This window comes from Oryx dammah, unplaced genomic scaffold (genome assembly GCF_014754425.2).
Source record: "Oryx dammah isolate SB20612 unplaced genomic scaffold, SCBI_Odam_1.1 HiC_scaffold_4, whole genome shotgun sequence".
NCBI classification, from domain to species: Eukaryota; Metazoa; Chordata; class Mammalia; order Artiodactyla; family Bovidae; genus Oryx; species Oryx dammah.
The window spans coordinates 42,584,511-42,599,266 of NW_024070188.1; the positions used below are offsets into that span (position 1 = coordinate 42,584,511).

The following is a 14,756-nucleotide window of genomic DNA, read 5'->3' on the forward strand; positions in this document are numbered from 1 at the left end:
GGGAGGCCTGGCGTGCTGCGATTCATGGGGTTGCAAAGAGTCGGACACGACTGAGCAACTGAACTGAACTGAACTGAACTGAATGACCTGGGGAGTTCCTCTTTTGGTACCTACCATTTAGCCTTTTCATACTGTTCATGGGGTTCTCAAGGGAAGAATACTGAAGTGGCCTGCCATTCCCTTCTCCAGTGGACCACATTCTCTCAGACCTCTCCACCATGACCTGCCCCTCTTGGGTTGCCCCACCAGCATGGCTTGGTTTCATTGAGTTAGACAAAGCTGTCGTACTAGTGTGATTAGATTGACTAGTTTTCTGTGAGTATGGTTTCAGTGTGTCTGCCCTCTGATGCCCTCTTGCAACACCTACCATCTTACTTTGGTTTCTCTTACCTTGGGCGTGGGGTATCTCTTCACAGCTTCTCCAGCAAGGTACAGCCGCTGCTCCTTACCTTGGATGAGGGGTATCTCCTTACCGCTACTGTTCCTGACCTTCAGCATGGGATAGCTCCTCTGGGCCCTACTGCTCCTGCGCAGCCACTGCTCCTCGGGTTGCTCCTCCTGGCCTACAGCCCTGGCCTCGGGCATGGGTGGCTCCTCATTGTCACTGCCCCTGGCCTCAGGCCGGAGGTGGCTTCTCCTGGCTGCCCCTGACATCGGACGTGGGGTGTCTCCTCCAGGCTGCCACTGGCCTCAGACGTGAGGTGGCTCCTCCCGGCTGCCGCCCTGACCTCGGACGCGGGGTAGCTCCTCCTGGCCGCCATTGACCTCGGACACAGGGTAGCTCCTCTCGCCGTTCCTACACCATTGCAGCCTGGCACTCTAGGCTGCTGCCCCTGACCTCGGACGTGGGGTAGCTCGTCTTGGCCGCACTTAATGCGCCAGCTAGCAGCTGCCTGTGCTTAGTGCCATCAACTGTACTTCAAAAATGACGTATATTTTAATCTTATTTTTTTCATTTTTCTTAACATTTTCCTTTTTCTATTCATTGTGTTCAAATTTTCTTTAATTATTCCAACATGTTTAAAATCAGTGATTTGAAATCTTTCTTATTTTCAAGTTTGTTTATATTCATTGGCCATCCTCCATGTTATGGGTGATATGTATTTTCTTTCTCGCTTCCTCTCTCACATGACTCATACATCTGATTAGATGCCAGAAATTGTGATTGCTACACAGCTGAGTGTCCTTCATACTTTGCCTACCTACTCACTATGTTGGGTTTGGAATGAACTCAAGTTTACCTCCATCTTCTTCCCACCACAACAACACTGAAATGAGCTCTTAAATATATTTTGCTCATGAATCACTGTGAAAATTTATCAGGAAAAGGTCCCCAGGAATGTTATTTCTGGATTCTAAGTAATTTTATCTTCAGTTCATCTCAGTAGTATTAAATTGGTCTCTGGAAAGACTTCCTCAATAACCATCTCCTAGCAATGCCAGAGATTTATTCTCCCCCCAAAATTATATTTTTATCATCTGACTCTGTAATTTTTGTCATTCTTATAGATGTGTAATGATATCTTATCCATGTAATTTGCATTTCTGTGATTGCTGATGATTTTGACATCTGTTTCTTTCTGAGCATCATCACTTATTGTATGACATCTGTAAATATCCTTTCTATATTATTTGTTCATTTCTCCCTTTGACTTATAGGTGTATATAGGATCATTCTGCAGGTGTTAGGCCATATTTAGAAGAGAAATTCAAGCACCCACAAACTAGCTAAAATTTACTAGTATACTCATGATTTTTGCAAGCTTGGTTATGTATTCAATTTGGGCAAAATTACTTGAAGATAGGAACAATAAAAATACATAAGGTAGCAATGATAAATTCTAAGGTCAATTTTAAAGAAGAAAAAAACAGGTATAAATATGAACAGAACACCTTTACTTGTTTAAAATTAGTCTTATGCCCATTTCATTATATGTGCTGTGCTGTGTTTAGTTGCTCAGTCATATCTGACTCTGCCAAAACATGACATTTAGCTTTAAATTAGATTGAATTCTATGATAATTTGAGATAAAAGTGATTATTCAAAGAAAATAGGGGATAAAAATCAAGGAATTTTATAGTCTGAAAAAACAACAACACAGACTTAACTCATAGGAAATTGATTTTTAAAAGTAGTTGATATGAGGTCTGTACTTTTTGTAAAGATTTTAAAGTCTAAGCTCCTTGATAGCAAGCTCTGTCTTAGTTAACACTCTTCAGATGTTGCAGTTTTTATTTTTGTCCTCCCTTATTCTTTAAAAAAATTTACACTTAAAACAGTTGTCTTTAACATTTTTAAAAATACTGTCTACAAGAACTAACTTTTTCTAAGATCTAGGAAAACAAAAAGGGAATAAGAAAACATCATATTTCTAGGTAATCTATTATTTTTAATTTTGATAATTTGACTCATACTTGATAGATTGAGAAGTCATAAGCTATTTCAGTATATTTAGAGTTAAATATAATCTATTAATCCATCAAACTTCCTTGAAACCACTTAAAATCACAGTAGAACAATTACTCTCTCCATCATCTTCTAAGCTCAGTATCTAAACCTTGGATAATACTTCCTAACTATTTTTGTTTTTAAAAAATAGACAGTCATACCTGGGACTTCCCTGGAGATTCAGTAGTTAAGACTCTCAGCTATTACTGCAGGGAGTTTGAGTTTAATCTGTGGTTGGAGAACTAAGGTCCCTCATGCTGCATGGCATCACAAAAATAAATAAAAATAAACAAACAGCCATAGCTTCTTGTCTAATAGGGGGAGTCTTTCAAGAGATTTCATTATATTACTGTTGCCTTCCTTTACCAAAATATATAATTTTCAAACTGCTAGATTATTCAAAACTAAAAAAATTCCAAATACATTGACTTTCCCAAATATATTCTACATCCAAGAGTTTGCACTAACATTACTTCATTTGCTTAGAAAAAAAATAACCTTGCAGTGTTTTATGCATAGATTTTTTTTATAGATGAAGATATTGAGTCTTTACAAAATGTATTTTCTTGAAATTTGTTTGCCATGTACATACTGGAAAAAAAAGAAAAAAACTTAAACTCTGAATTTAAATTTCACTATAAATTTCATTGTTGTAGTACATTCTACATCTTTCTTCTTTATCTTTATCTTTTGTGACATCCTACAACACAACTCTGACTTAACTCTGACTTAAACTCCTGCAATGATCTTCGCAATAGTTTATTCTTCACCATTATGCTTTGGCTCATGAAAATTTTGTTACTCCCCCTTTTTTCTCTTCCGGCATCAATTTCTTTCCTTCTCTTCCAGATGTGGACTAAGTTTCTAAGAACAAGAGCTATTTTTAAACTTTTGCTTTAGGTAAATTGGTAATAAATAACTTATGGATATCATTAATTAATCTAATATATAGCCTATATACATTTGCCAATGCTCACCCTTTTCTGGGATTACAGTAACATTTCAGCAATTCCTTTCATAAAGAGAAGTTTTTGTTTACTAAGAACTAGTAACTTTATTATGGAATAAAGGTGTGTTTTTATACATTAACTCAATTTTAATATAAAAACACTTTATATACAACTGTAAAGAAACTGCTGCACATAAAAACTTGTTTTTAAAATGTTCATTGAATTAAATATTTAGGCAATTACTTTTATTAAATGAATAAACAAATGGCGCAGAAGAAAGACAAGAAGCCTAAAAAGTCAACCTGGAAGTTTAATTTGGAGTTTACTCATCCAGTAGAAGATAGAATTTTTTATTCTGGAAATGTTGAACAGTTTCTGCAGGAGAAGGTTAAAGTGAATGGAAAGACTGGAAATCTTGGGAATGTCATTCACATTGAACACTTCGAGAATAAAATCATAGTCGTTTATGAGAAACAGTTCTCTAAAAGGTATTGAAGTACTTTACCAAGAAATACCTTAAAAAGAACAATCTTCGTGATCGGCTTCCTGTGGTTGCATCTGACAAGGAGACTTATGAGCTTCCTTACTTCCAGATTAGTCAAGATGAAGATGAATCTGAGTCTAAGGATTAGATGATGCCATCATTTATAGGGTTTTGCTTGCTAATAAAACAAATTAACCATACTAAAGAAAGAAGCATCTTGAAATGGACCTTTAGCTTATCAGTGGGAAAAAAAAAAAAAAAAACATTGTATGTTAAACATTCATCTTTTTATTTAAAGATATGCTGTTTCTATGGTACTGGCCTTCCTTTAATACTTTCTTATATTTTTATTGCAGTATAGTTAATTTACAATATTGTATTAGTTTCAGGTGTATAGCAGAATGAATGAGTTATACATATATCCACTTGTTCTTTTGTCATATAGACCATTACACAGTATTGAGTCCAGTTCCCCGTGCCATACAGCAGTTTTTTAGTTACATGTTTTATGTATGCTAAGTTGTTTCAGTCATGTCCAACTCTTTGGAAACCCATGGACTATAGCCTGCCAGGCTCCTCTGTCCATGGGATTTTCCAGGCAAGAGTACTGGAGTGGGGTGCCATTGCCTTCTCCGAGAGGTGCTTCTAGTAGAAACCAAACCATCAAATCATTCAGGAAAACTTCAGAGGCATATTCAGTCTGAGGGATAAGCTTGATATGAGACCTGATGACCTTGATCAAATACATACCAATAAAAGTGACTGACTGTGGAAAATAAAAAAAAATAATAAAATAAAATAAAATAAAATAAAATGTTCATTGAGTGCTCGCTTTGGCAGCACATATACTAAAATTGGAACGATACAGAGAAGATTAGCATGGCCCCTGTGCAAGGATGGAACGCAAATTCGTGAAGCGTTCCATATTTTTCAGATCAACTAAACAGAAAATTAACAAAGAAACACAAACTTTAAATGATACATTAGACCAGTTAGACCTAATTGATATCTATAGGACATTTCACTCCAAAACAATGAATTTCCCCTTTTTCTCAAGTGCTCACGGAACCTTCTCCAGGATAGATCACATCCTGGGCCATAAATATAACCTTGATAAATTCAAAAAAATCGAAATCATTCCAAGCATCTTTTCTGACCATAATGCATTAAGATTAGATCTCAATTACAGGAGGAAAACTATTAAAAAATTCCAACATATGGAGGCTGAACAACACGCTTCTGAATAACCAACAAATCACAGAATAAATAAAAAAAGAAATAAAAATATGCATAGAAACTAATGAAAATGAAAACACAACAACCCAAAACCTGTGGGACACTATAAAAGCAGAGCTAGGAGGAAAGTTCATAGCAATACAGGCATACCTCAAGAAACAAGAAAAAAGTCAAATAAATAACCTAATTCTACACCTAAAGGAAGTAGAAAAGGAAGAATTGGAGAACCCCAGAGTTAGCAGAAGGAAAGAAATCTTAAAAATTAGGGCAGAAATAAATGCAAAAGAAACAAAAGAGACCATAGCAAAAATCAACAAAGCCAAAAGCTGGTTCTTTGAAAGGATAAATAAAATTGACAGACCATTAGCCAGACTCATCAAGAAGCAAAGAGAGAAAAATCAAATCAATAAAATTAGAAGTGAAAATGGAGAGATCACAACAGACAACACAGCAATACAAAGGATCATAAGAGACTACTATCAGCAATTATATGCCAATAAAATGGACAACGTGGAAGAAATGGACAAATTCTTAGAAAAGTACAATTTTCCAAAACTGAACCAGGAAGAAATAGAAAATCTTAACAGACCCATCACAAGCACGGAAATTGAAACTGTAATCAGAAATCTTCCAGCAAACAAAAGCCCAGGTCCAGACGGCTTCACAGCTGAATTCTACCAAAAATTTAGAGAAGAGTTAACACCTATCCTACTCAAACTCTTCCAGAAAATTACAGAGGAAGGTAAACTGCCAAACTCATTCTATGAGGCCACCATCACCCTAATACAAAAACCTGACAAAGATACTACAAAAAAAGAAAACTACAGGCCAATATCACTGATGAACATAGATGCAAAAATCCTCAACAAAATTCTAGCAATCAGAATCCAACAACACATTAAGAAGATCTTACACCATGACCAAGTGGGCTTTATCCCAGGGATGCAAGGCTTCTTCAATATCTGCAAATCAATCAATGTAATTCACCACATTAACAAATTGAAAATTAAAGCCATATGATTATCTCAATAGATGCAGAGAAGGCCTTTGACAAAATTCAACATCCATTTATGATAAAAACTCTCCAGAAAGCAGGAATAGAAGGAACATACCTCAACATAATAAAAGCTATATATGACAAAGCCACAGCAAACATTATCCTCAATGGTGAAAAATTGAAAGCATTTCCCCTAAAGTCAGGAACAAGACAAGGGTGCCCACTTTCACCACTACTATTCAACATAGTTCTGGAAGTTTTGGCCACAGCAATCAGAGCAGAAAAAGAAATAAAAGGAATCCAAATTGGAAAAGAAGAAGTAAAACTCTCACTGTTTGCAGATGACATGATCCTCTACATAGAAAACCCTAAAGACTCTACCAGAAAATTACTAGAGCTAATTAATGAATATAGTAAAGTTGCAGGGTATAAAATCAACACACAGAAATCCCTTGCATTCCTATTCACTAATAATGAGAAAGTAGAAAAAGAAATTCAGGAAACAATTCCATTCACCATTGCAACAAAAAGAATAAAATACTTAGGAATATATCTACCTAAAGAAACTAAAGACCTATATATAGCAAACTATAAAACACTGATGAAAGAAATCAAAGAGGACACTAACAGATGGAGAAATATACCATGTTCATGGATCAGAAGAGTCAATATAGTGAAAATGAGTATACTACCCAAAGCAATTTAAAATTCAATGCAATCCCTATCAAGCTACCAGCAATATTTTTCACAGAACTAGAACAAATAATTTCAAGATTTGTATGGAAATACAAAAAACCTAGAATAGCCAAAGCAATCTTGAGAAACAAGAATGGAACTGGAGGAATCAACTAGCCTGACTTCAGGCTCTACTACAAAGCCACAGTCATCAAGACAGTATGGTATTGGCACAAAGACAGACATATAGATCAATGGAACAAAATAGAAAGCCCAGAGATAAATCCACACACATATGGACACCTTATCTTTGACAAAGGAGGCAAGATATACAATGGAGTAAAGACAATCTCTTTAACAAGTGGTGCTGGGAAAGCTGGTCAACCACTTGTAAAAGAATGAAACTAGATCACTTTCTAACACCATACATGAAAATAAACTCAAAATGGATTAAAGATCTAAATGTAAGACCAGAAACTATAAAACTCCTAGAGGAGAACATAGGCAAAACACTCTCCGACATAAACCACAGCAGGATCCTCTATGATCCACCTCCCAGAATTCTGGAAATAAAAGCAAAAATAAACAAATGGGATCTAATTAAAGTTAAAAGCTTCTGCACAACAAAGGAAAATATAAGCAAAGTGAAAAGACAGACTTCCAAATGGGAGAAAATAATAGCAAATGAAGCAACTGACAAACAACTAATCTCAAAAATATACAAGCAACTCCTGCAGCTCAATTCCAGAAAAATAAACGACCCAATCAAAAAATGGGCCAAAGAACTAAATAGACATTTCTCCAAAGAAGACATACAGATGGCTAACAAACACATGAAAAGATGCTCAACATCACTCATTATTAGAGAAATGCAAATCAAAACCACAATGAGGTACCACTTCACACCAGTCAGAATGTCTGCGATCCAAAAATCTGCAAGCAATAAATGCTGGAGAGGGTGTGGAGAGAAGGGAACCCTCCTACACTGTTGGTGGGAATGCAAACTAGTACAGCCTCTATGGAGAACAGTGTGGAGATTCCTTAAAAAATTGCGAATAGAACTGCCTTATGACCCAGCAATCGCACTGCTGGGCATACACACTGAGGAAACCAGAATTAAAAGAGACACATGTACCCCAATGTTCATCACAGCACTGTTTATAATAGCCAAGACATGGAAAAAACCTAGATGTCCCTCATCAGATGAATGGTTAAGAAAGCAGTGGTACATATACACAATGGAGTATTACTCAGCCATTAAAAAGAATACATTTGAATCAGTTCTGATGAGATGGATGAAACTGGAGCTGATTATACAGAGTGAAGTAAGCCAGAAAGAAAAACACCAATACAGTATACTAACACATATATATGGAATTTAGAAAGATGGCAATGATGACCCTGTATGCAGGACAGCAAAAAAGACACAGATGTGTATAGCGGACTTTTGGACTCAGAGGGAGAGGGAGAGGGTGAGATGATTTGGGAGAATGGCATTGAAACATGTATAATATCATGTAAGAATCGAATTGCCAGTCTATGTCTGATGCAGGATACGGCACGCTTGGGGCTGGTACACGGGGATGACCCAGAGAGATGTTGTGGGGAGGAGGGGGGGAGGGGGATCCATGTTTGGGAACGCATGTACACCCGTGGTGGATTCATGTCAATGTATGGCAAAACCAATACAGAATTGTAAAGTAAAATTAAATAAATAAATAAATAAATAAAATGTTCATTGAGTTTTCTGAGACACAAATTGGAAAATACTTTCTCTGTAGAAAATGGTAAAAATGATATTTTCCCCAGGCTAGCCTAATAAGCCCATTTAAACCATACAGTAGTTGAATTATATATTTATAAATATGGTCTGAATTTTGGGATCCAGGGAAAACGTTAGCCTCATTTATTGAAACAGCCATGTTGTCTTAAGTCATGTAAAGTGAAGTTCCCATTCATTTTCTCCACTACTCTCTGAGTATTTCTTCCTAAAAAAGAGTTTCACTGTCCTACTTGATAAACCAACCCATTCTTATCCCAACTTAAAATGTTTTGGTTGAGATTTAAGTATGCCCCCAGCAAAACCAAAATTTAATAAAACGTGATACAGAGGCAGGAGTTGTTGGTCACCGACTACTTAACTCCCTCTGCTTTTATAGGAAATCTTGACTCTGCTTTTATAGAAAATCATGACTCTGCTTTTATAGGAAATTATGAGGAGGTCAAGTGATAAAAGTGACAAGTGGATCAAAGAATAAAAGCCTAGAGAATGTGAGAACAGAGAGACATCCAGTCAGGATTTAAAGATGGAATTGAAATCTAAATAGAGAAAGAATGCTGCCTCAAGAATCAAGGATTTAAGTTGGTTTTTGAGAAACCCTTACTGAAAAGGTGACCGAGTAAGAAGCAGTTGGCTATAAAGACAGTCAGAAAAACCAGCTTCTAGAAATATTTCAATTGTTCAAAATAATTAAATGAAAGTAAGACAGGCCATATGTTTGAGTTCCTCCTATCATAGTTTATTTCCTGAGGTTCCCAATACAGAATTTCTAGGAATTAAAGCAAGAAGACAATGCTACTCTTAAGCTCCTATACAAAGTTTCCCAGAGAAATAATACTTGAGGCCTCAGAGTGATACCTGGCAAGAGGCTATATTAGGTTCTTCAGTTCCCTCACAGCAACAACTTAAAAATAACCATAATTTGTTCTTAAAAAAGAGTCTTTAGGTAGCTGCAAACTTTCAATGGAGTAGCAGTCTAAAAGAGATCCTATACTATGGCTATAGCAGCTAGGCATTGAGAAACTAAATTGAATCGTTGTACCTAAAATCCCCAGTTTGCCCGTTAGAAGTTAAACTTCAGAAACAGTAATGAATCCTTAAATTTTCACCATTTTTTAAAAAAAGCTTTATCATGCACTTTCACTTGTTCTTCTCTTTGCTTTCAATACATATGTTTCCTTCTCACATGTAGAAAATATTTTCAGTGGTTTTCTGGCTCTTCACCAGTGCAACTCTCTGCCCCCTATTCCCCTAGTTCCTTCTTGGTAAATAATGTTAATCTCCCAATGGAATGTGGAGTGTATTATCACCAAGTACCATTTATCCAGCCTCCCTACTTATGAAGAGAGTTATAGGGCCATGTTATACACTTGAAATTCCTTAAAGATATTTGCTTTCTAGTAAAATACTTATATTTACACATATAGATTATTTTTAAAATCTGTGAAGAATTCACTGAAGCATGAAATCACTTTGTATTGAGAAGCTAAAAAGGTATTAAAATGCACATAACAATGGCTAATCCAAATGTTATCTCCTATCAAATGTATCATCATCCTCCAAATCTACAGCATATGCTGGCATAAACTATGTTAATCACAGTTAAGTGTGAAACCTTGCTTCAAAATATTGGTCACTATTAATTCTCAGAAGATACATCATAGAACCATAGGAGTATTGGTAGACAAGTGACTGAGGAATACCAATTAGAAAACAAAGCTTTGAGTGCTCAAAGTGCTTCTCTAGAAACTGTTGCATTCCCCATGGTATTTAGGAAGGGCACTAATAAGAGTGAGTGTGAGTGATAGTTGCTCAGTAATGCCCAACTCTTTGCAACCCCATGGACTCTAGTTTGCCAGGCTCCTCTGTCCATGGAATTCTCCAGGCAAGAATACTTGAGTGGGTTGCCATTTCCTTCTCCAAGGAAGAATAATTTTTGATTAATTTACTGGTAATCTAGTATCTCAGCTTCTTCCAAGGCAACCATGTCACTTAGGATATGAACTAATACAAATTTATTTAATTCATATTATATGATTAGTCCTAGATGAATTAATCTGCCTTTAATTTATACTTGGCATTTTTCAGCATCTATCAAGCATTTTACATTTATAACTTGAAGCTTTTTCTTTTGTGTTGCAAAGTTCATGCTTTGATAATCATGTGATACTAAGCAGAAAAGATGTGAGATTCCAAACTTTCTTACTTCTCCTTGTGGCCAGAATGGACAAAACAGTACTGAAATTATCTTCTCATAATAGATAACTGAAAATATATACATATATAACCACTTCTCATATATGGGAAAATAAGCAGTTCCAAAGAGACAGAATTATTTAGGGGGTTTAGCACCTGGAATTTGTGAAGATTATTGGAGAGAAGGAGGCTCCTCATTCTCCAAAAGGACTTCATACATCTAAGTAGGAGTAATCTTGAGTCTGAGTAAATACCTAGGAGTATAAAGCATAGGATAAGTATCCATAAGACCTATCAAAGAACAAATTCAATGGAAAAATAGAGGGTAATTTAAGATGAAAAGTTCTTTAAATTTAAACAGAGAAGATATTCAAGATCCAACTAGCCATACCAGAGAGAATTAACTGAACAACTATGATAGGCAGTAGAGATATTAGCAGGGTCTCACTTTGTAGTAAAGCTTAACTATTCAAGGTAAAGTTTAGACAAGCCTACCCTAAGAAAATTTTAAAGTATTAAACTAACCCCCAAGTAGTTTTACTGACTCCCAAAGCAAAACTCACTCCACTTTAAAGGATGCCACTCTTAGGAGCACTAGATTAAAAAATAATTTCCGCAAATGGATCAACTTATTGACTGGAGGCATTTCAATATTCACTTCCATAGCAAATTGTGGGCCACAGACATTAGTTTCTGCAAAAATTCCCTGGTCAATAAAGTGTTATCATAGTGTTCAGTGAACCAAACTTAATGTAAGTTTAATAACATAATACAGTAGTACACCATTATAAGAACATGTCGAAACAAACAAAAATTTAAAAAAAAGTATAGAAAGATTGTAGCAGAGTGGAAATTAGTAGAGAGGAGATTGGATTGGCGAATGAAAAGAAATAAATGAAATAAGAGAAAAGAATGACACTAATAAAAGCATATTATTAACCCAATCCTCTCCAAATGAGGTAAAAATATACATCTAGATAATATCTATTATCTAAGGCCTATAAAACCTAAGCAAAGCATGTAGTTAAGAGTATTTAATTTGGTTAATGTAAAACAGTGTGTGTCATTTCCATTGCATATTGACTTGTTTTTAATTTGCCTGAATAATCTGTATAGTCACTTCAGTTTGTTCTGGTTTCATTGTGGCTTACTAGCTAACACAGTCTTTCAGTTCAGTTCAGTCGCTCAGCTGTGTCCAACTCTTTGAGACTCCATGAATCGCAGCACGCCAGGCCTCCCTGTCCATCACCAACTCCCAGAATTCACCCAAACTCATGTCCATCGAGTTGGTGATGGCATCCATCCTCTGTTGTCCCCTTCTCCTCCTGCCCTCAGTCCCTCCCAGCATCAGGGTCTTTTCCAATGAGTCAACTCTTCGCATGAGGTGGCCAAAGTACTGGAGTTTCAGTTTAGCATCAGTCCTTCCAAAGAACACCCAGGACTGATCTTTAGAATGGACTGGTTGGATCTCCTTGTGGTCCAAGGGACTCTCAAGTGTCTACTCCAACACCACAGTTCAAAAGCATCAATTATTTGGTGCTCAGCTTTCTTCACAGTCCAACTCTCACATCCATACATGACCACTGGAAAAACCATAGCCTTGACTAGACAGACCTTTGTTGGCAAAGTAATGTCAGGGCTTTTCAATATGCTATCTAGGTTGGTCATAACTTTCCTTCCAAGGAGTAAGCATCTTTTAATTTCATGGCTGCAGTCACCATCTGCAGTGATTTTGGCATCACAAAAAAAAAAAAAAGTTGACTCTGTTTCCACTCTTTCCCCATCTATTTCCCCATCTCTCATCAAGAGGCTTTTTAGTTCCTTTTCACTTTCTGCCATAAGAGTGGTGTCATCTGCATATCTCAGGTTATTGATATTTTTCCCAGCAATCTTGATTCAAGCTTGTGCCTCTTCCAGCCCAGTGTTTCTCATGATGTACTCTGCATATAAGTTAAATAAGCAGAGTGACAATATACAGCCTGGAAGTACTCCTTTTCCTATTTGCAACCAGTCTATTGTTCCATCTCTAGTTCTAACTGTTGCTTCCTGACCTGCATATATGTTTCTCAAGAGGCAGGTGAGGTGGTCTGGTATTCCCATCTCTTTCAGAATTCTCCACAGTTTATTGTGACCCACACTGTCAAAGGCTTTGGCATAGTCAACAAACATTCTAGGAATCAGCAAACTAAAATGGATTGGAATGGGTGAATTTAACTCAGATGACCATTATATCTACTACTGTGGGCAGGAATCCCTTAAAAGAAATGGAGTAGCCATCATGGTCAACAAAAGAGTCCAAAATGCAGTACTTGGATGCAATCTCAAAAACGACAAAATAAACTCTGTTCATTTCCAAGACAAACCATTCAATATCATGGTAATCCAAGTCTATGTCCCAACCAGTAATGCTGAAGAAGATGAAGTTAAACGGTTCTATGAAGACCTACGAGATCTTTTAGAACTAACACCCAAAAAAGATGTCCTTTTCATTATAGGGGACTGGAATGCAAAAGTAAGAAGTCAAGAAACACCTGGAGTAACAGGCAAATTTGGCCTTGGAGTACAGAATGAAACAGGGCAAAGAGTAATAGAGTTTTGCCAAGAGAATGCACGGGTCCTGGCAAACACCCTCTTCCAACAACACAAGAGAAGACTCTACACATGGACATCACCAGATGGTCAACACTAAAATCAGATTGATTATATTCTTTGTAGCCAAAATGGAGAACCTCTGTACAGTCAGGAAAAACAAGACTGGGAGCTGACTATGGCTCAGATCATGGACTCTTTATTGCTAAATTCAAATTCAGACTTAAATTGAAGAAAGTAGGGAAAACCACTAGACCATTCAGGTATGACCTAAATAAAATCCTTATTATTATACAATGGAAGTGAGACACAGTCTTTAGGTGACTCTTTTTTGATCAGTTAAGTGGTCAGAAGTAAAATTTCACAATCTAGAGAGTGAAGAAAGCAGAGAAGGAAAATAAAAGGGAAAAATGAAAAACAAGAAGGAAAAATCAGAGATGAAGTAGTCCACTGAAAGCAGCAGCAGGAGAAAAGTGAAAAAAAAAAAAAAGCTGGACATTGTAAATCCACCCCTTTTAGGGCTCTCTTTTCCTCTGTCTCACCTTTGGTAAGTAAGCAATGTTTTACTAATATTATCTTCCCTGAATATAAATCCTTACTTTGTTTCCTCAAAAATAAATTGTATAGAGAAGTTTTAATTCAGCTAGATGGTGAAGAGCAGGAAACAGGTAGCCAAGGAAGGGCTTTAGTTACCTTCTCTTCCCCTGACACAGGGTCTTATCCTCTGTTAACTCACATATCTCTATAAGTAACAATACTACTGCTGATGGTTCAAGACACAAAGGATCTACATACACCATCTTTGAAAGATTGGCAATAAGTGTTTGTGACTATAAATGAATTTCATGGAGAAGGAAATGGCAACCCACTTCAGTGTTCTTGCCTGGAAAATTCTTGGTGGACTACAATCTATGGGATTGCAAATAGTCAAACATGACAGACTGACTAATGCACGCACACACACACACATACACAGGTAAGTTTGGATGTACTAAATAAGATAACACAGAGACAGAGAAGATCAGCAAAATAAAAATATGTAGGTGAAGAAAAACACATTCTTTTAATTCTTCTGGTGCCAAACTAAGCAAATGCTATTGACCTTGAAGAGATCAATTAGAAGATGCAGTTTTACAAAGATCTGTATTTCTCATAGTTGCTTTTTATTTCTTATTTTACATTTTAATATGTCTATCTTTATTGAGAAACAAAAATGCAGTAATGCATTTTACATAAAAGCAAACTCTGTGGAAGAGACAGGAATTGATGGGCCTAGGGGAAGGTGGTGAAGGCAAGATTTGACAGTAACAAAACAAAAGAAAAGTCCCACAGTCTTTTCCTTCTTTGATCATAGATACAGGATTGTTTGGTATATATGTATACTTGGGAGTATTGTACAT

At 36.3% G+C, this 14,756-nt stretch overlaps 1 non-coding gene and 1 pseudogene across 1 annotated transcript; both read left to right on the forward strand.

Moving 5' to 3' along the window:
* Positions 1-3,663: 3,663 nt before the first annotated feature.
* On the forward strand, positions 3,664-4,031 carry LOC120862978 (annotated as a pseudogene).
* Positions 4,032-4,707: 676 nt separating this feature from the next.
* Positions 4,708-4,814, forward strand: LOC120863127. The gene has a single exon (XR_005720930.1). It is a non-coding gene; the product is annotated as a U6 spliceosomal RNA (small nuclear RNA).
* The last annotated feature ends 9,942 nt before the right edge of the window (positions 4,815-14,756 follow it).